This window comes from Zingiber officinale, chromosome 1B, assembly GCF_018446385.1.
Source record: "Zingiber officinale cultivar Zhangliang chromosome 1B, Zo_v1.1, whole genome shotgun sequence".
NCBI classification, from domain to species: domain Eukaryota; kingdom Viridiplantae; phylum Streptophyta; class Magnoliopsida; order Zingiberales; family Zingiberaceae; genus Zingiber; species Zingiber officinale.
In genome coordinates, this window is record NC_055986.1 from 130,284,983 (window position 1) to 130,303,215 (window position 18,233).

The window sequence follows — 18,233 nt, forward strand, 5'->3', positions numbered from 1 at the left end:
GGTCACCAGACCGATCCACACTTCCCTGGATCGGTCCAGTGACCGATCCAGACCTCCCTGGACCGATCAACATCCCCTCTGATCGGTCCACAAAGCTCTGATAGGAATTTTTGATTTTTCTCACGAAATTCAGAAACACCTAAAAATTCACAGAAAATTCCAAAAATTGTAAAATTTTGAGGATACATTCCTCATAACATATATTATCATGGAAAAATAGTTTTCTATGAAAATAACTTCCATTTTCAAATCTTGATACAAAGTTCGAAAAACTTTGAAATAGCTCAAGGTTAATTCATCTTTGTATCAACTTGCTCAATGATGAATGCTATCACTAGAAAAGCTTCATCAAGGTTTTTCAAATCAATTTTGAAATGATTTTAAACCATTCAATTTAGGACCAAAATCTTAGGGCTAAATGTACATGACTTGTACGCAAGCTTTCCCTATAATCCTCAATTTCGAATTAGGCTCATCTAGGTACAAGAACTATGCACCTTGATCCTAACTCATAATCCTAATATCTCACACACATCTAAGGTGTATCAAACACATCCAAGTCAATTGTGATGTGAGATATGGGTTTAGGTTATCTTAAGCTAAGTTCTCATGCATTTTCTAAACAACAATTTGATTTCCATATCAAATTGAGTTTTTATCCTTAAATCAATTTAATTGATCATAAATGCAAGAGATGATGACATGGCATAAAATAATATCATAAGTGAAAACATGTGCCAATGTCATGATGTCATGTCATAAAGTATGAAACTTAAATAAGGCATGACATATAACTAACCTAAGCATTATCATGACATTTCAAATGATAATAAAATAAATATGATGTCATGACATGGCATATGGCAAACAATATATGGTAAATAACATATAAAGGTATAGAAAATACCTAATTCTAGCCTTAGTTGCCATTTTTGATAATTTTGATCATTTTGCCACAAATTCTATATTCCTAAGTGTAATAGACCCAAAATCATATACTAAAGATTTTTAGATCACTATGTGCCAATTAGATTGATCCTAGAAAACTCCTCAAATGTGGTTGGCACATCCTAATCACCTTAGGAATAATTTTTAATTTCATTTTCAAGGCTTGGTTATACCTTGAAACTTCCTAAAATGCCACCTTTTGCCATGATTAGGTTAACTACCTATCCAAATAAGATGGGCACACCCTAAACCATCTAGCGTGATGAAATCACGCTCCTAGGAACCCAAAACCTATTTGAGCTCATTGGGTTCACTAAATATTCACTAGGGATGACTTCCCTAGCAACCCTCCTAATGACCCTCCTAGGCTTTAAAGCCTTGGTCATTTGGGACTCATCAAGATCAACTCTAGGGGTGACTCCCCTTGTGACCTTGGTGATGGTCTTCCTAGCCCTAGGTCTTGTTCCATAATCGAATGGAACATTATGATAAGTGGGCTTGACCACTTGAGACTTAGGTTTGTGACCCAAACCTCTCATGTCCTTGGGCTTTTGCTTTTGACCCTTAGACCCTAGAGTTGACTTCTCCAAATTCTTAAGAGTCTTTTCTAAGGTGTCAAGTCTTGATCTCAAGACTTGATTTTCCTTCTCTAATACCTCAAGTTTTAATTTGTCATTTTTCTTTGAGGTATTCCTAGGCATATGTCTAGTTGTTTTGGGATTCCCATCTAGGTTTTCCTTAACCTTAGATGAGTTAATTCTAGGGTTGACATTTCTAGTATTATCCTTACCTAGACTAACATGTTTGGCACCTAAGCACATGTATCAGTTTCTATGGTTATCATGCTTATCATCATTGGCAATTGCAATAAAGCTACTAGCATGTTTCTTATTAGAATTGCAATAATGTGCCTTAAAGGGTACCTTAGGGTTTGCCTTAGCTCCCCCTATAGATGTGCTTGGTCTCTTGTCCTTGTGAGGTTGCCTCCCCCTCGGACATTGGCTCCTATAATGTCCCCTTTGCTTGCATTGAAAGCACACCACGTGCTCCTTGCCCTTGCGTATCGGGACTCCGGCTTCCTTGACCTTTGGCGCCGGTGGAGTCTTCCTAATCCTCTTTGGACATTTACTCTTGTAATGCCCATATTCCCTACACTCAAAGCACATTATATGTAATTTATTTGAAATTAAGTTGCTTGAGTTACCTAGGGTTGAGGATGGATATACACTCTCTTCTTCATCCCTTCCGGAGGTAGAGGCTTCTTCTTGCACCAATCTTGATGAAGAACTCTCCTCCTCTTCTTCCTTAGATGTTGAGTAGCCCTCAACTTCTAATTCCATACCTCCATGATGTGAGCTACTTGGCTCACTTGACTCCTCTTCATGACTTGAATTGGAGCTCTCCTCATGGAACTTAGCCAAGTTGTTCCACAACTCCTTGGCATCGTTGTATCCACCTATCTTACACAAGATATCATTAGGTAATGAAAATTCAAGGATTTTCGTTACCTCGTCGTTGATTGTGGATTGGTGGATTTGTTCCTTCGTCCACTTCTTCTTCTCGAGAGGTTCTCCCTTTTTATCCACCGGAGGAGTAAAACCTACTCGTACACAATTCCAATTCACTAGGTTAGTCATAAGAAAATACTTCATTCTTACCTTCCAATACGCGAAGTCATCGCGATCGTAGAAGGGTAGAATCGTGATGTCTTCTCCAAGTCGATCCATTCTCTAGCTTGTGCTCCCCCGGGTGTTAATCTGTCGAAGAGCAACTTTACTCTGATACCACTTGTTAGGACCTTCGGATGCGGCTAGAGAGGGGGGGTGTAAATAGCCGACCTCAAATTATCATTTCTTCCTACAATTTAGGTTAGCGCAGCGGAAATACAATGTAGAAACGAAAGTGGAGAAGATCAAACCTCAAACACGATGATGTAATGAGGTTCGGAGATGATACTCCTACTCCTCGGCGTGTCCGTAAGGTGGACGAAGCCTATCAATCCGTCGGTGGATAAGACCCCGGAACACCGGCTAACAACAACTCCTTCTGGGTGGAGAAACCTCGCCATAAACTCTTTTGCAACAGCAATAAAGGAGTACAAGATAGAGCAAGAAAACAAGACGAATATGAATGTAACAACACTTTGCTTGCCTTCTTGTCGACTGGAGTTCGATGAAGTAACAACTTCACGATGCCAGCAGTAACTGATCAGCAAACCAGCCGAGGGAAGCTCACACGAAGATTCAGAAACACAGAGCTCAGCAAAGCTCAGATCGCAAGAGTGAGGAACAAGAAGAACAGTTACTGTAGAGGCCCTCGACCTCGATATATATCCTGCACCTGCTGCACCTGTGAAGAAGACAAAGGGCAACACAGAAATCTAGCCATTGTGACTCAACGGCTAGGCCTGGACCGATCAGGCTCCAACCTGATCGGTCTGGGAGACTCCTGATCGGTCTGTGGACCGATCAACTAACTCTCACAGAGAGTTGGCTTCGAAGTCTGATCGGTCTGTGGACCGATCAGACTATAGGTGGATCGGTCCACAGACCGATCCCCTCCTATCGCTCTCTGAAGTCCATCGCTCTCACAGTCGGTCTACAACTCGAGTTAACAAACATTATTTTGTTGATGGTCACGACGACCGAAACAATATCTAACTGGATCGGTCACGGACCGATCCAATATAAACTTCGGCCCTAAACCTAAAGCCTTCCCGGTCTAGAGAACGAACTACCGAGACCTAGTCCGGAGAACGAGCTACCGAGCCCTCTCCGACTTTCTTGTTCGGTCCAGAGAACGAGCTACCGAGCCCTCTCTGACCTCGTCGGGAGCACGAGCTACCGAGCCCTCTCCGACTTCATCCGGTCCAGAGAACGAGCTCCCGAGCCCTCTCTGACCTAGTCCGGAGAACGAGCTATCGAGCCCTCTCCGACTTCGTCCGGTCCAGAGAACGAGCTCTCGAGCCCTCTCTGACCTAGTCCGGAGAACGAGCTACCGAGCCCTCTCTGACTTCATTCGGTCCAGAGAACGAGCTACCGAGCCCTCTCTGACCTAGTCCGGAGAACGAGCTACCGAGCCCTCTCCGACTTCCTCATCTGGTCCAGAGAACGAGCTCCCGAGCCCTCTCTGACCTAGTTAGGAGAACGAGCTACCGAGCCCTTTCCGACTTCGTCTGGTCCAGAGAACGAGCTCCCGAGCCCTCTCTGACCTGGTCCGGAGAACGAGCTGCCGAGCCCTCTCCGACTTCCTATGCCAAGCTTCCATACTTTGGACTTTTTCCCGTGCCAAGCTCCCTGCTTGGACTTTTCCGTGCCAAGTCTCCATACTTGGACTTTTCCGGTGCCAAGCTCTCTGCTTGGACTTTTCCGTGCCAAGTCTCCATACTTGGACTTTACCCGAATCAGGTCAACTCAAGTCGGGTCAACCAGGTCAACCTTGACCAAAGGTTGCACCCACAATCTCCCAAGTTTGTATTCTTGTCAAACATCAAGATACAACTTTTCTATTCTCGTCAAACATCAAAATACACCTCGAGTCAGGTCAACTCGAGTCGAGTCAACCAGGTCAACCTTGACCTAAGGTTGCATCAACACTTACCACGGTTTGCTTGCACTTACAACCGAAGGAGAGGAAGAAGGCTTTTAGGGTTCGGGCGAAGCTTCTCGGCAACTCCCTTTTGCTTCCGAGCTCCTTTCGTCGGGATGACCATGCACGGTGAAGCTTGAAGATTGGTCGGAAGAGTCCTTTCGCCGGCACCGGAGAGGAATCCTAGCGCCGTCGCCTCGGTGTGTTTTCCGCCCGCACAGCTGCCGCACGCGAAGGAGAGGGGAAGAAAGGGTTCGGCCACAGAGGAGGAAAACCTAGGTTTTCTTTTAAAACCCCGGCTTTATTATTAACTACTCCTTAAATATGTTTCTCTTCCTATTAGGTTAACAAAACGAGCGTAGCTCGGCTGGTCGGATGCGTCCGGTTAGGTCGGGTTCGACCCGAGGTCACGGGTTCGAGCCTCACCTTCAACTATTTTTGTCAAAATTTCTTTCTTTTTTTGTAAACATACTAAACGACCTCCAAAAATTACGTAAAAATACTCTAAAAATTTCTAAAAATATCTAGAATATTTTAAAAGTATTTCCAAATATTTTTATGGACTTTTAGAACTTGAAATAGAGAAAATTGGGTCGTTACACCAGGGGTCTTTTTACAGCCCCTGGAAAATCTTTTCCATGGCTTAAAGCCACCTTCTATAGAGCTGGAAGGCGCCTCCAACGAGGCGCCAAAGGATAAATCTTTATCCTTTGGCAACAGTTAAAATCAGCCTGGTTGAAGGCACCTTCCATGTACATTAAAGGCGCCTTCCATGAAGGCTTGAAGGCGCCTTCCAACAGAAGGCGCCTTTAAGTACTTGAAGGCACCTTCCAGCAGAAGGCTTCTACAGCTACCGAGCTTCACTTTCTTCCTCTGGCTCTTCCGCTTGGGTGATTTTGGCCAATCGAATTAGGGCTCACCCGAACCCATTTTTCAGCCTTCTCCTTGATCAGACTTTTGCTCTGGCTTCTCGTCCCTTGGAATGTCATGCACGCCCTCCTCATCCACCGGTGTACTCTTTCACAACACCTCATCCATCGGATGCACCGAGTCTATCGGCTCCCTTCCCATGCCATCCTTCTCGTTAGCTGCGTCTTTCGATCGACTTCTTGTGTTCCTAAGATCCTACACACTTAGACACAAGGTTCAAATACAATAGGACCTAACTTTAACTTGGTTGATCACATCAAAAATACCAAGGGGTTCCAACACACTGCACACCCACCACTATTCTCCAACGAAGACTTTGGCTACTGGAAGGCCCAAATGGAGTATCACCTTAAGACATAAGTGGAAATGTGGATAATAATCCAGATGGGATGTTAGATCGTGAAAGTCGATAGAGGGGGGGGGGGGTAAATATCGATCGAGAAATTTTAAGCAAGTATGCAGCGAAAAAAATGAAAACAATGCTAACACAAACCAATTTACTTGGTTCGAAGCCTTGGCTGACTCCTACTCCAAGGGCCACACTCGTCGAGTGCTTTCGTTGGGCAATCACTAATAGTTCATAAAAAGGTTTACAAATTTGAGTACAAGAACTACAAAAAGATGAACAATACCAACAACAATAAACAGAACTTAAGCCGCGGGTTGTCGGAGGAGCAGCGTCGCAGGAGCACAGCGCAGTAGAGCAAATGTCATTGTTGTACTTTGCTTCAGGACTCACCCTCCTTATATAGGAGGCTCCGGGCACTGGGATCCCTTCCGGGCTCCTAGACCGTGACGTATCCCAGCCAACCAGTGAGCTCCATGTGCGACGACTGCATCAGGATGAAATTTGCCTTCCAGGCGCCCGGACCAGTTTCGGGCACCCAGACCAACTCTGGGCGCCCGGATCCCTTCCGAGCACCCGGACCACTTTTCTCCAGAATATCCTTCTCCTGCAAGAAAGAGTTAGTCCGAGGCAAAAATAATAGTTTAAACTACCCTGCAAAATAGAAGTTAGAACAATATAAGAAGAGTAGTAATTAGATTCCGTCTCACCAAGACCGGAATCTTGTCAAGATCTCAACTTAGATTTCTGAAATAGTTCTAAGTTGAATCAACGCCTAAGTTCCCTTCCTGGGAAGGCGTCCTCATAGTCACTCTCCTCTAGTGACTTACCTTAACTTACCTGCCAAACGTCCGGTCAGCCCGTCGACTTGTCTGAACTTTGTTCCAGCTATCAGGTTAGCCCATCGACCTAGCTGGACTTCGTGCCAGACATCTTATCAGCCCGTCAACCAGTCTGGGCTTCTCTTGCAACACTGAGTTAGCACAATAAATAAAATAGTACAATTGAACGTAGGATTGCCTAGCTTCACTCACTAGGACTTCCATTGTCTGGCTTCACTCACCTAGACTTCCTCCACCTAGATTCATTCACTAGGGTCTGGCTTCACTCACCAGGACTTTCTCCACCTAGCTTCACTCACTAGGGTCTGACTTCACTCACCAGGACTTCCACCACCTAGCTTCACTCACCGGGACTTCCACCACCTAGCTTCACTCAGTAGGGCCCGACTTCACTCACCGGGACTTCCACCACTTAGCTTCACTCAGTAGGGCCCGACTTCACTCACAGGGGCTTCCACTTTTCTAGTCATCTAGTCCTGACTAGACTTCTCTCTCCCAAACATCAAGTCCTGTTTGGGTCAACCCTTGGTCATATTATCAAACATCGAAAGACTAGAAGTCGATTGCACCAATAATGCCCCCCCTTTTTGATGTTTGATAATTTTCTTAAGTTAGGCATGGGGTTTTAAGGGTTAATTCTCAAGAGTTGAGAAATTCAAAAAAGTTTGAGAGGTTTTGGATAATTTTTTCTAACTTAAGACATCACTCTCCTCCTTTGGCACAAATTAAAAGGATATAAACTTAAGGTTTTATTATGTTTTGCACCAACAATGTGTGAATAACTTTTAAAAGTTTAAGTAACTTTTTGATAGTGCATTTTCAAAATATTTTTCAATGTGTTTTGACAAAAAATTGTAAAACAAAGAGAAATTTTATAAAAGATTATGAAAATAATTTTTCAAACTTAGTTTCAAAGATTTGCAAAAGTAATTTTTTTTTAAAAAAAATTACTTTTAGTCTTTCAATCAGGGCTCCCCCTCAACTTGACACATTTTTAGGATTTCTTGTTAACTACAAGTAAAACTTCCTATGTGTCTAGGGGGTTGATCCAAATTAAAAGAACACAAAGTTTGAAGGTGAGTTTTCAAAACATTTTTCAAAAAAAAAAATAAATTTAAAAATGATTGTACACTAAAACCTTTTAAGAAGAGCTTGTCAACTTAAGTTTTAAAATGTTTACTCACTACAACAAAAACTGCAAACGACAATGGATATTATACGTTGTCGTAGGGTCAAAAAATCGTTGTAACTGAGGGTGTTGTAGAATGTATTGCCCTACGACAACGGTTTTAAATCCGTTGTCTTTGTAGACATTCAACAACGATTTTTATCCATTGTTGTTTATATGCTCAAAATTTATTTATGAATGATACGACAACGTTTTAAAACCGTTGTGGTAGATAATTTCGACAACAGATATAAACCGTTGTGGTAGACTCTTTTTACAACAGATATAAACCGTTGTGGTAGACTCTTTTTACAATAGATATAAACGTTATGGTATATAATTTTAATATGTTTTACAACGGATAAAACCGTTGTCTTTTATCAGTTTTTACAAAAAAAAAATCTGTTGTGGTTACATACTTTTAACAACGTTTTTAATCATTGTATTTAATGTTCATGATGTAACATGATAACACCAAACAACCAATCTTTATTTAATATAAACAACCATCAATACAAAACTAAATCCAAAATATGACAGCTAAAATATACAAAATGAGTTGTACTCATCAAACTTAGTAGTATCAAACCATAAATCACATGTTTTCCATTATTGTTCTCCATATGGCTTTTACGCATTAGCAAGGCAAGATAGAACCTAACAAAGCTCACTCCTTGCATCAAAAATCTCAAGCCTCACGAATTGCCCGAGTTACGTACCTACAAGAGAAAAATTAAACAAAACTTATCAAAAAAAATATAAAATATAAGAAAAAAGAGAATTATAGTAAGTACTGCATGAACTACAACCAGAGAATAAATATTTCGCATAGCTCTAATATCTAGACATGAGAGAAGGATTTCCAGAATTCCAGGACAACACTCAATGTTTATAAAACGGAAGAGAAAAACTTATTCAATACAAACTTATGCAATACAAACTTATAATCTCTAAGAAATAAAACTTATGCAATAGAAACTTATGCAATACAAGCAATTTAACCAACTTTGAGTTGTCTTGGTAACTTCCATGTGCACCATATCAATCACCTTTAAACCTTTTATAGAAAGTGACATAAGAAACTACCATGTCCACCTGCATTCATACTTAAATCGCGAGGGAGTTAGGCTTAATGGTCTAAAAATAGGAACTAATGTAATAAAAACTAACAGCAGATACAGGAACTAAAGAAAAGTAGAATTTAGAACTGATTTTAAAATGAGAGGGATAAAATGAAAGATATTTTCAGGTGACTAATGCATATCATCTAGTTCAGAGTTCTGGTATGACTTGAAATTACAAAGATCTAAAAACAATTTATCTAAGAAAAGTGTAAAACTAACAAATGACTGGTGATTTCAGGATTTAGTATTTGTATGATCTGTCAAAAGGTTTCTTTCAAGTTCTTGTTTTATGTTACCTTTATGACAAGGTTATCCAGCAGTTTTTGGATGAGCATAAGATCCACTCTTTTCATATTACGTTCTTTGGCTAAAATAGAAAGTAGTTGCCAAGCTACCTCAGAGGTAATAAGTTCTCTCCCATGCTGTCCAAAGCTCTGGAATACAAGGAATGTTCTGTCACAAATATGAACCATTAAAATTTGACAAAATTGCATTAAACATCATGCAAAGGATATCATACAACTTGAATGACTTTAAGTTTTTTTCACTTTTAGAATATTTAAATTTAGATAAACTCTTCACTGTGAAAATGAGTTAGATGCAAAGAAAGTACCATAATTACTTTGGATATTCAAGTTTAGTACCTCTTATTTAGCACAACTTGATGCTATTATTACTTCACCATGTAAATATTTGTCAGATGTAAATTCATACTACTTACCAGAAGTATCCTAAACTTTGATTGGTCATCTACATCCTCCGTATGTCGATTGTACGTGACAACCAAAATCTCTGCAACATAGCCCTTATTGCCTGCTTTTATAGTTTCCATCTTATACCAATGATTTTACTCGGCTCAGAAATCATCAAGAAACTAAGTGTTTGATAAAGGACAATAAGCTGAGCCACTTACAGTCAAAGTATCTAGATGTCGAACTACCATCGCCTTAATTTCTTTCAATAAAGCATCACTGAAGAGTTTCACAAGACAACATTTCGGTAAGGAAACTAGAGAAAATTTTTTAAGATAACTCTTATAACTGGAAACATGAATAGCACAACATTCATTAAAATTATCGATTGTCCAAAGAAGAACATGCCTCCATGCGTCAAAATAGAGCAATCACAAGATGAAAATTTTCAAACCCTTAAAAAAACTTATTCAATACAAACTTATGCAATACAAACTTATAGTCTGTAAGAAATAAAACTTATGCAATACAAACTTATGCAATATAAGCAATTTAACCAACTTAGAGTTGTCTTGGTAACTTCTATGTGCACCATATCAATCACCTTTAAACCTTTTATAGAAAGTGACATAAGAAACTACCATGTGCACCTGCATTTATACTTAAATAGTGAGGGAGTTAGGCTTAATGGTCTAAAAATAGGAACTAATGTAATAAAAACTAGCAGTAGATATAGGAACTAAAGAAAAGAAGAATTTAGAACTGATTTTAAAATGAGAGAGGGAAAAAAAGAAAATCATCAACCATAGAATTTACAAAATGATTCAAAATGATCCCAAATGAAGTTCAACCATCTTTTGAAGTGTTATTTAAAGGTAGAGGAAATTTATTTGCATTTTAATAGAATGGGAACACCAAGAAGGTAAATAAAATATGCATGAACATAGATATCAAACCTTTAGTTAATTCAATTTGTCAAATTGTATAATACTTTTCCTTACCAATGGTATAATTTCTGACACCAAACTTAATTTCTTGAACTGTCAAACATTATCTATAATATTGTTTGCATTTGATTAAGGAGCACACAACAGTTAAAACACTAATATTAAATACTATATTCAAGGATATTTTGGTATTGCTAACATTAACTTTCATATGTATGTTTTTAGTGATAATAAACTGAAATCCTTAAATTCATATCCTTGTATCAGAAATCAAAATTAAAATTAGTTGATTATTCAAACTAACCCTCACTAAAAAAGTACACAAAATCAAATTATTCTACAAAAGAGCAACAAATTATAACAACTTACAATACAATGAGAAAGAAGGCTTATCTGACAAATGCAATGCTTCTTTGATGATTGAAAATCTGTCAAAAATCTGTTTAAAATGTATGTACATATGAAAGTAGGTAGATTATGCTAGAATACCGCATATTGGTTCGAGTCTGTAATGCCCCGCCTTCTACTGACTAAGCTGTAAGGTCGAGGGTTACATTATCTTATCTAACTATGATGTGCGAGAAGCTGAACTAATTTAAAATTTCTACTAATTGCTATAAAATCTGGAATTTATATTCCAGATAAACTTTTATTGTTGTACACATGCTAAAGAAAGGAACCTAAACTTTCTATTTGATCAAGGAGCTGAAATCAGACCTTCCAATCGATTGGCTGATCGATTGGAGCTCCTTGATCGATCCAATGATCGATTTAATGTGCTACTGTGCACGGAGGTCAATTCTGAATCGATCGGCTGATCTATCCAGCCTGGTTAATCGATCCGATAATCGATTCAGAGGCTCTCTGTTCGCGGAAATTAAATTTCCGATCGATCGGCTGATCGATCCATGGCCAATCGATCAGCTGATCGATTCATCAACTCTCTGTATGTGGCAGATCACTTCCCAATCGATCGGCTGATCGATTAGGGACCCTCCAATCGATCGGCCGATCGATTGGAGCTCTGATTTCTGCTGCAGTTCAGTAATTTCGTGTGCAACACGAATGTATCAACTAAATAACATTGTATTATTACTAAGCATGTCATGATTCGTAATTTACCGACTAACATCAAGGTAACTAGAAGTCTAGGCATAACTTAGTGCATACTTTCACGATTCATAACATTTTGATAAGTAAAAGGTACGAAAAATAAACTATAAAGAGTTCTAATTCTTTAAACTTGCTAGCCTCCAAGGTCTTTATTCCAAGTTCCTTCTCACACACATCTTATCGCATTTCCCTCCAGCCTCCGCTAATCCATCTTTCCTTTACCTTTATCTGCAGTATAAGGAAAAGGAAACTATAAGCTTGGGAGCTTAGTAAGAACCATCTACCTCACAAAACATGCATTCTAGGAAATCATGCTTTTTAAAAGATGCTATTTGAAATACATGCTGATGATCATACTGCAAGTGCTAAGAGCATGGTATATAGACATATAAGTCATGGCAATCAAATACTGAACATAAACTAATTACTGTATCATCAAGGAAACTAAACTGATACATGAGCTAAGCTAAAACTTGTGTTAGGTTAATGCTGTCGCTGAACTGTATTCATATATCTGATTTGTAAAGTTTTGAAAACTATTTTCATAATAGATAAAAATACTAATCATGCTGCTGATGGGCCTGACAACTGTACTTGCTATGCGCGCATCCCTAACTAGGCCCGAGGTAGCTAGTCCCGAATTTAGTAGGGTTTACTAGGTTATCTAAACCTAGGGACGACTATGGGAGCCCAACCCAAGGACAACTGAGAGCCCAGTACAGTGCCATTGATAAAAGTAAAATACTATTCATAACTGATTTATTTTATCTTGCTCTTACTAGATTATCTGAATCTAGAGCTAGGTTATCTGAACCTAGAGGCGACTGTGGGAGCCCACCCATTGGACCGTAGTCCAATACAAATTGAAGCAAGACTATGTATGCTATTTAAAAATGCATCTATGGCATTTAACTGAGCCATTAAAATGCCTACTGTAACATATCATTGTACTAGTCATTTTATCGAGCACCTAGTGTGCTCTAACTCCGTATATGGCTGCACTAAGATCATAAAAGCGAGCTAGGACCATAAAAGCATACGATTAGCTACTTATACTGCAGGTGAGGGGTTACTTACTTCCTGCGCTAAGTTTTCTTACAATCTAATCGCTAGGTTTCTGGAGAAGAAGATCTCTTCGACGATCTTCTTACGTCTACACGTTTTTCTCGTGGAGAGGAGCGTTCTCATATCGGAGACGTCGCCGGAAGGTGCTCCTACGACCCTAGAGATGGAACTCTAGGTTTCCTTGGGCTTGTGCGCCGAGAGGGTGAAGAAGAGAGAGAGAGGTTCGGTGGTGAGGGTTTGAGGGTGAGGAGGAGTTGTCGATAAGAAAATAATAATCTCCCACTTAAATTCCCTATTTATATTAAGTGATAATTACAACCCAACTCGATCATAAATATAATTTCTCTCCTCTTCTTTCAGCACACCCTGCTGGGGCCCCTTGGTTACTAAAGTCATCTATAAATCGTAAGGTCTAATGGTCTCGGGTTCAATTCCCGCTTAGATTATTTTACATTTTTATTTTAATTTTTCTACTTCTGCTACTCCAAAAATTCCATAAAATATTCTAAAATTCCAGAAAAATAATAGATTATTTTTAAAATTAATTTGAGAATTTTCGGGCATTACAATCCTCCATACCTTATAAAAAGTTCGTCCTCGAATTTAGAATAACTCTGGGTACTTCTGTCTCATACTAGCTTCTGTCTCCCAAGTTGCCTCTTCTGTTATGTGATTTTGCCAAATGACTTTTACTAACGGTATTTCCTTGTTCCGCAATTTCTTAACTGCTCGGTCTACTATCTGAATAGGCCGACTGTCATAGCTGAGGTCTTCGCGGACTTGTACCGACTGAGGCTCAATCACCTGGGTAACATCTGGGATATGCTTCTTCAGCATAGAGACATGAAATACGTTATGGATAGCTGACATCTCCTGGGGTAGCTCTAGCTCATATGCTACCTTGCCAACTCTTCTGGTGATAAGGTATGGTCCCACATATCTAGGACTTAATTTGCCCTTCTTCCCAAAGCGCATTACTCCCTTCATGGGAGCCACTCGGAGGAATACTGTATCCCCCACTGAAAACTCTAAGGGTCAGCGTCATGTATCAGCATAGCTTTTCTAGCGGCTCTGAGCTGTCTCTATCCTCTAGCGGATTGTATAGCTGTTGTGGTATCTGCTACTAGATCTGTCTGAAGTTCTAGTTCTTTCTGTTCACAACTTTCATACCAGCAGATTGGAGATCTACACCTCCGCCCATAGAGAGCCTCGTAGGGTGCAATGTCGATAGTGGCCTGATAGCTATTATTGTATGCAAATTCTGCTAAACACAGATATTTGCACCAACTTCTCTTGAAGTCTAGGGCACACGCTCAGAGCATATCTTCGAGTACCTGATTTACTCGTTCTGTCTGACCATCTGTCTGAAGGTGGAAAGCTGTGCTAAACTTTAACCTGGTGCCCAACACTGACTGTACACACTCCCAGAAGTGTGACGTGAATCTACTGTCTCTGTCTCAAATGATGGTCCGTGGAACTCCATGCAGTCTGATAATCTCCTTGAGATATAACTGAGCTAGATGCTCCATGGAGTAAGATATCCTGATAGCCAAGAAGTGGGCTGATTTAGTCAACCTGTCAACTATTACCCTGATGGCATCGAAACCATTCGTGGTTCTGGGTAGTCCCACTATGAAATCCATGGAAATATCCTCCCACTTCCATTCTGGAATCTGAATAGGCTGCAGAACTCCTCCTGGTCTCTGGTGTTCTGCCTTGACTCTCTGACAGGTCAGACAAATACTGACATATCTAGCGATGTCCCTTTTCATCCTAGGCCACCAAAAACGTCTCTTTAGGTCTTGGTACATCTTGGTGGAGTCAGGATGCATCTCATAAGGAGTCCTGTGGGCCTCGTCTAGGATCTTCCTCCGTAGTTCCTCCTGATCCTGAACATAGTCTGTCACCAAAATACAATACCCCACTATTGTTGGTGCAACCTTAGGTCAAGGTTGACCTGGTTGACCCGACTCGAGTTGACCTGACTCGAGTTGTATTTTGATGTTTGACAAGAACAAAAGAGTTATATTTTGATGGGAGATTGTGGGTGCAACCTTTGGTCAAGGTTGACCTGGTTGACCCAAGGTGAGTTGACCTGACTCGGAAAAGTCCAAGCAGGGGGTTTGGCATGTGAAAAGTCCAAGCAGGGAGCTTGGCACGGGAAAAGTCCAAGTATGGAGACTTGGCACGGAGAAGTCCAAGTATGGAAGCTTGGCACATGGGAAGTCGGAGAGGGCTCGGTAGCTCGTTCTCCGGACTGTGGTCAGAGAGGGCTCGGGAGCTCGTTCTCTGGACCGAATGGAAGTCGGAGAGGGCTCGGTAGCTCGTTCTCCGAACTGTGGTCGGAGAGGGCTTGGGAGCTCGTTCTCTGGACCGGATGGAAGTCAGAGAGGGCTCGGTAGCTCGTTCTCCGAACTGTGGTCAGAGAGGGCTCGGTAGCTCGTTCTCTGGACCGGAAGCTAGGTGAAAGTCCTGGTTAGTGAAGCCGGGCAAGGGAAAATCCAGATGGATCAAGGGAGATCGGACATCTGGTGTTGAAAAGGTCAAGTAGGTCAAGGGAGTGACCGGATACTTGACACGAAGAGAAAAGTCCAAGTGGGTCAAAGGGATTGACCGGACACTTGGTGGGGAGTCTTAGCAGGTCAAGGGAGTGACCGGATGCTAAGCATGATGTACCAACAGGTCAAGGTTGACCGGATGTTGGTTTGGAAGGCTTGGGACTTGGTTTGGGCAAAAACCAAGCTCTGGATCGATCAGTGGATCGATCCAGTGATACACTGGATATCTGGATCGGTCTGGTGACCGATCAGTAACCAAACAGTAGCCCTCTGTAGTTATCTGATCGGTCTACATACCGATCAACAACAATCGATCGGCAAGCTCGAGGAAGGGAATGCATGCTGATCGGTCCCTGGACCGATCAGAGGAAGCTCTGATCGGTCCCCAGGACCGATCAGAGGTTCCTGGACCGATCAGGCTTCAGCCTGATCAGTCCAGAACTATTCGTTGTGAGCCAACGGTCTTCTGTCTTCTGGCTTCTTCTTCGCAGGTGGATGCAGGTATAAGAGGGCTGATGGCTTCTACAGTGTAGCTCTCTCTCGCACTCTTCTTCATCTCCGAAGCTTCTACTTCTTCTTGATCTTCTTCTTGCTTCTGCAAGTTAGTGCTTCCGAAGCTTCGCGTGAGCTTCCTCGACTTCTTCAACTGGTGTCAGCTGCTGCTGTTCTTCCGTGAAGTTGCTGCTTCGTCAACGGAAACCAGTCGAAGGCAAGCAAGGTGTTTTACATTCATATTGTTTGTATTTCTTGCTGTATTTCTATCTTGTTGTTGCAAGTTATTGTGGCGAGGTTTCTCCACCCAGAAGGAGTTGTTATTAGCCGGTTTTTCGGGGTCTCATCCACCGACGGATTGATAGGCTTCGTCCACCTTACGGACACGCCGAGGAGTAGGAGTATCATCTCCGAACCTCGTTACATCGACGAGTTTGAGGTTTGCTATTCTCCGTTGTCGTTTCTTTTGTTTATTTCCGCTGCACTAACCCTAATCGTAGGAAGAAACGTGAAGATTTGGGGTCGGCTATTCACACCCCCCTCTCTAGCCGCGATCATCGATCCTAACAAGTGGTATCAGAGCGAGGTCGCTCTTCGCCGGATTAACACCCGAGGGAGCACAAGCTAGAGATGGATCAACTCAGAGAAGACATCACCATTCCACCCTTCTACGATCGCGACGACTTCGCGTTTTGGAAGGTAAGAATGAAATATTTTCTTATGACTAATCTTGAGAATTGGAGTTGTGTCCAATTAGGTTTCAAGCCTCCGACGGACAAGAAAGGAGAAACCCTAGAGAAGAAGGAGTGGACCAAGGAACAAGTCCACCAATCCCTAGTCAACGATGAGGTATCGAAGATTTTTGAATTTTCTTTACCTAATGACATTCTATGTAAGATAGGTGGATACAACAATGCCAAGGAGTTGTGGAATAACTTGGTTAAGTTCCATGAGGGGAACTCCACTTCAAGCCATGAAGAGGAGTCAAGTGAGCCAAGGAGTTCACTTCATGGAGGAATGGATTTAGAAGTTGAGGGCCACTCAACATCTAAAGAAGAAGAGGAGGAGAGTTCTTCTTCAAGTTCGGAGCAAGAAGAAGAAGCTTCTACCTCCGGAAGGGATGAAGGAGAGAGCGTTCATCCATCCTCAACTCTAGGTAACTCAAGCAATTCAAGTTCTAGTAAATTGCATATATTATGCTTTGAGTGTAGGGAATTTGGACATTACAAGAGTAAATGTCCAAAGAGGGTTAGAAAGACTCCACCGGCGCCAAAGATCAAGGAAGCCGGAGTCCCGATACGCAAGAGCAAGGAGCACGTGGTGTGCTTCCAATGCAAGCGAAGGGGACACTATCGGAGCCAATGTCCGAGGGGGAGGCAATCTCACAAGGATAAGAGACCGAGCACATCGATAGGGGAGCTAAGGCAAACCCTAAGGTAATCTCTAAGGCACATTATTGCAATACTAGTAAGATGCATGCTAGTAGTTTGATTGCAATTGACAATAATGATAAGCATGATAATTATAGAAATCGATACACATGCTTAGGAGCCAAACATGTTAACCTAGATAAGGATAACTCTAGAAATGTCAACCCTAGGATTAACTCATCTAAGGTTAAGGGAAACCTAGGTAGGAATCCCAAAACTACTCGACATATGCCTAGGAGTACCTCAAGGAACAATGACAAATTAAAACTTGAGGTATTAGAAAAGGAGAATCAAGTCTTGAGGTCAAGACTTGATACTTTGGAAAAGGCTCTTAAGAACTTGGAGAAGTCATCTCTAGGGTTTAAGAGTCAAAAACCAATGTCCAAGGACAAGAAAGGTTTGGGTCACAAACCTAAGTCCCAAATGGTCAAGCCCACTTATCACAATGTTCCATTCGATTATGGAACAAAATCTAGGGCTAGGAAGACCATCACCAAGGTCACAAGGGGAGTCACCCCTAGAGTTGATCTTGATGAGTCCCAAATGACCAAGGCTTCAAAGCCTAGGTGGGTCATTAGGAGGGTTGCTAGGGAAGTCATCCCTAGTGAATACTTAGTGAACCCAATGAGCTCCAATAGGTATTGGGTTCCTAGGAGCGTGATTTCATCAAGCTAGATGAGTTAGGGTGTGCCAACCTTACTTGACTAGGTAGTTAACCTAATCATGGAAAAAGGTGGCACTTTAGGATTTTTCAAGGTATAATCAAGCCTTGAAAATGAAATTAAGAATTATTCCTAAGGTGATTAGAATGTGCCAATCAAATTTGAGGAGTTGTCTAGAGTCAATCTAATTGGCACATAGTGATCTAAACATCTTTGGTATATGATTTGAGGTCTATCACACTTAGGAATATAGAATTTATGGCAAAATGATCAAAATTATCAAAAATGGCAACTAAGGCTAGAATTAGGTATTTTCTATACCTTTATA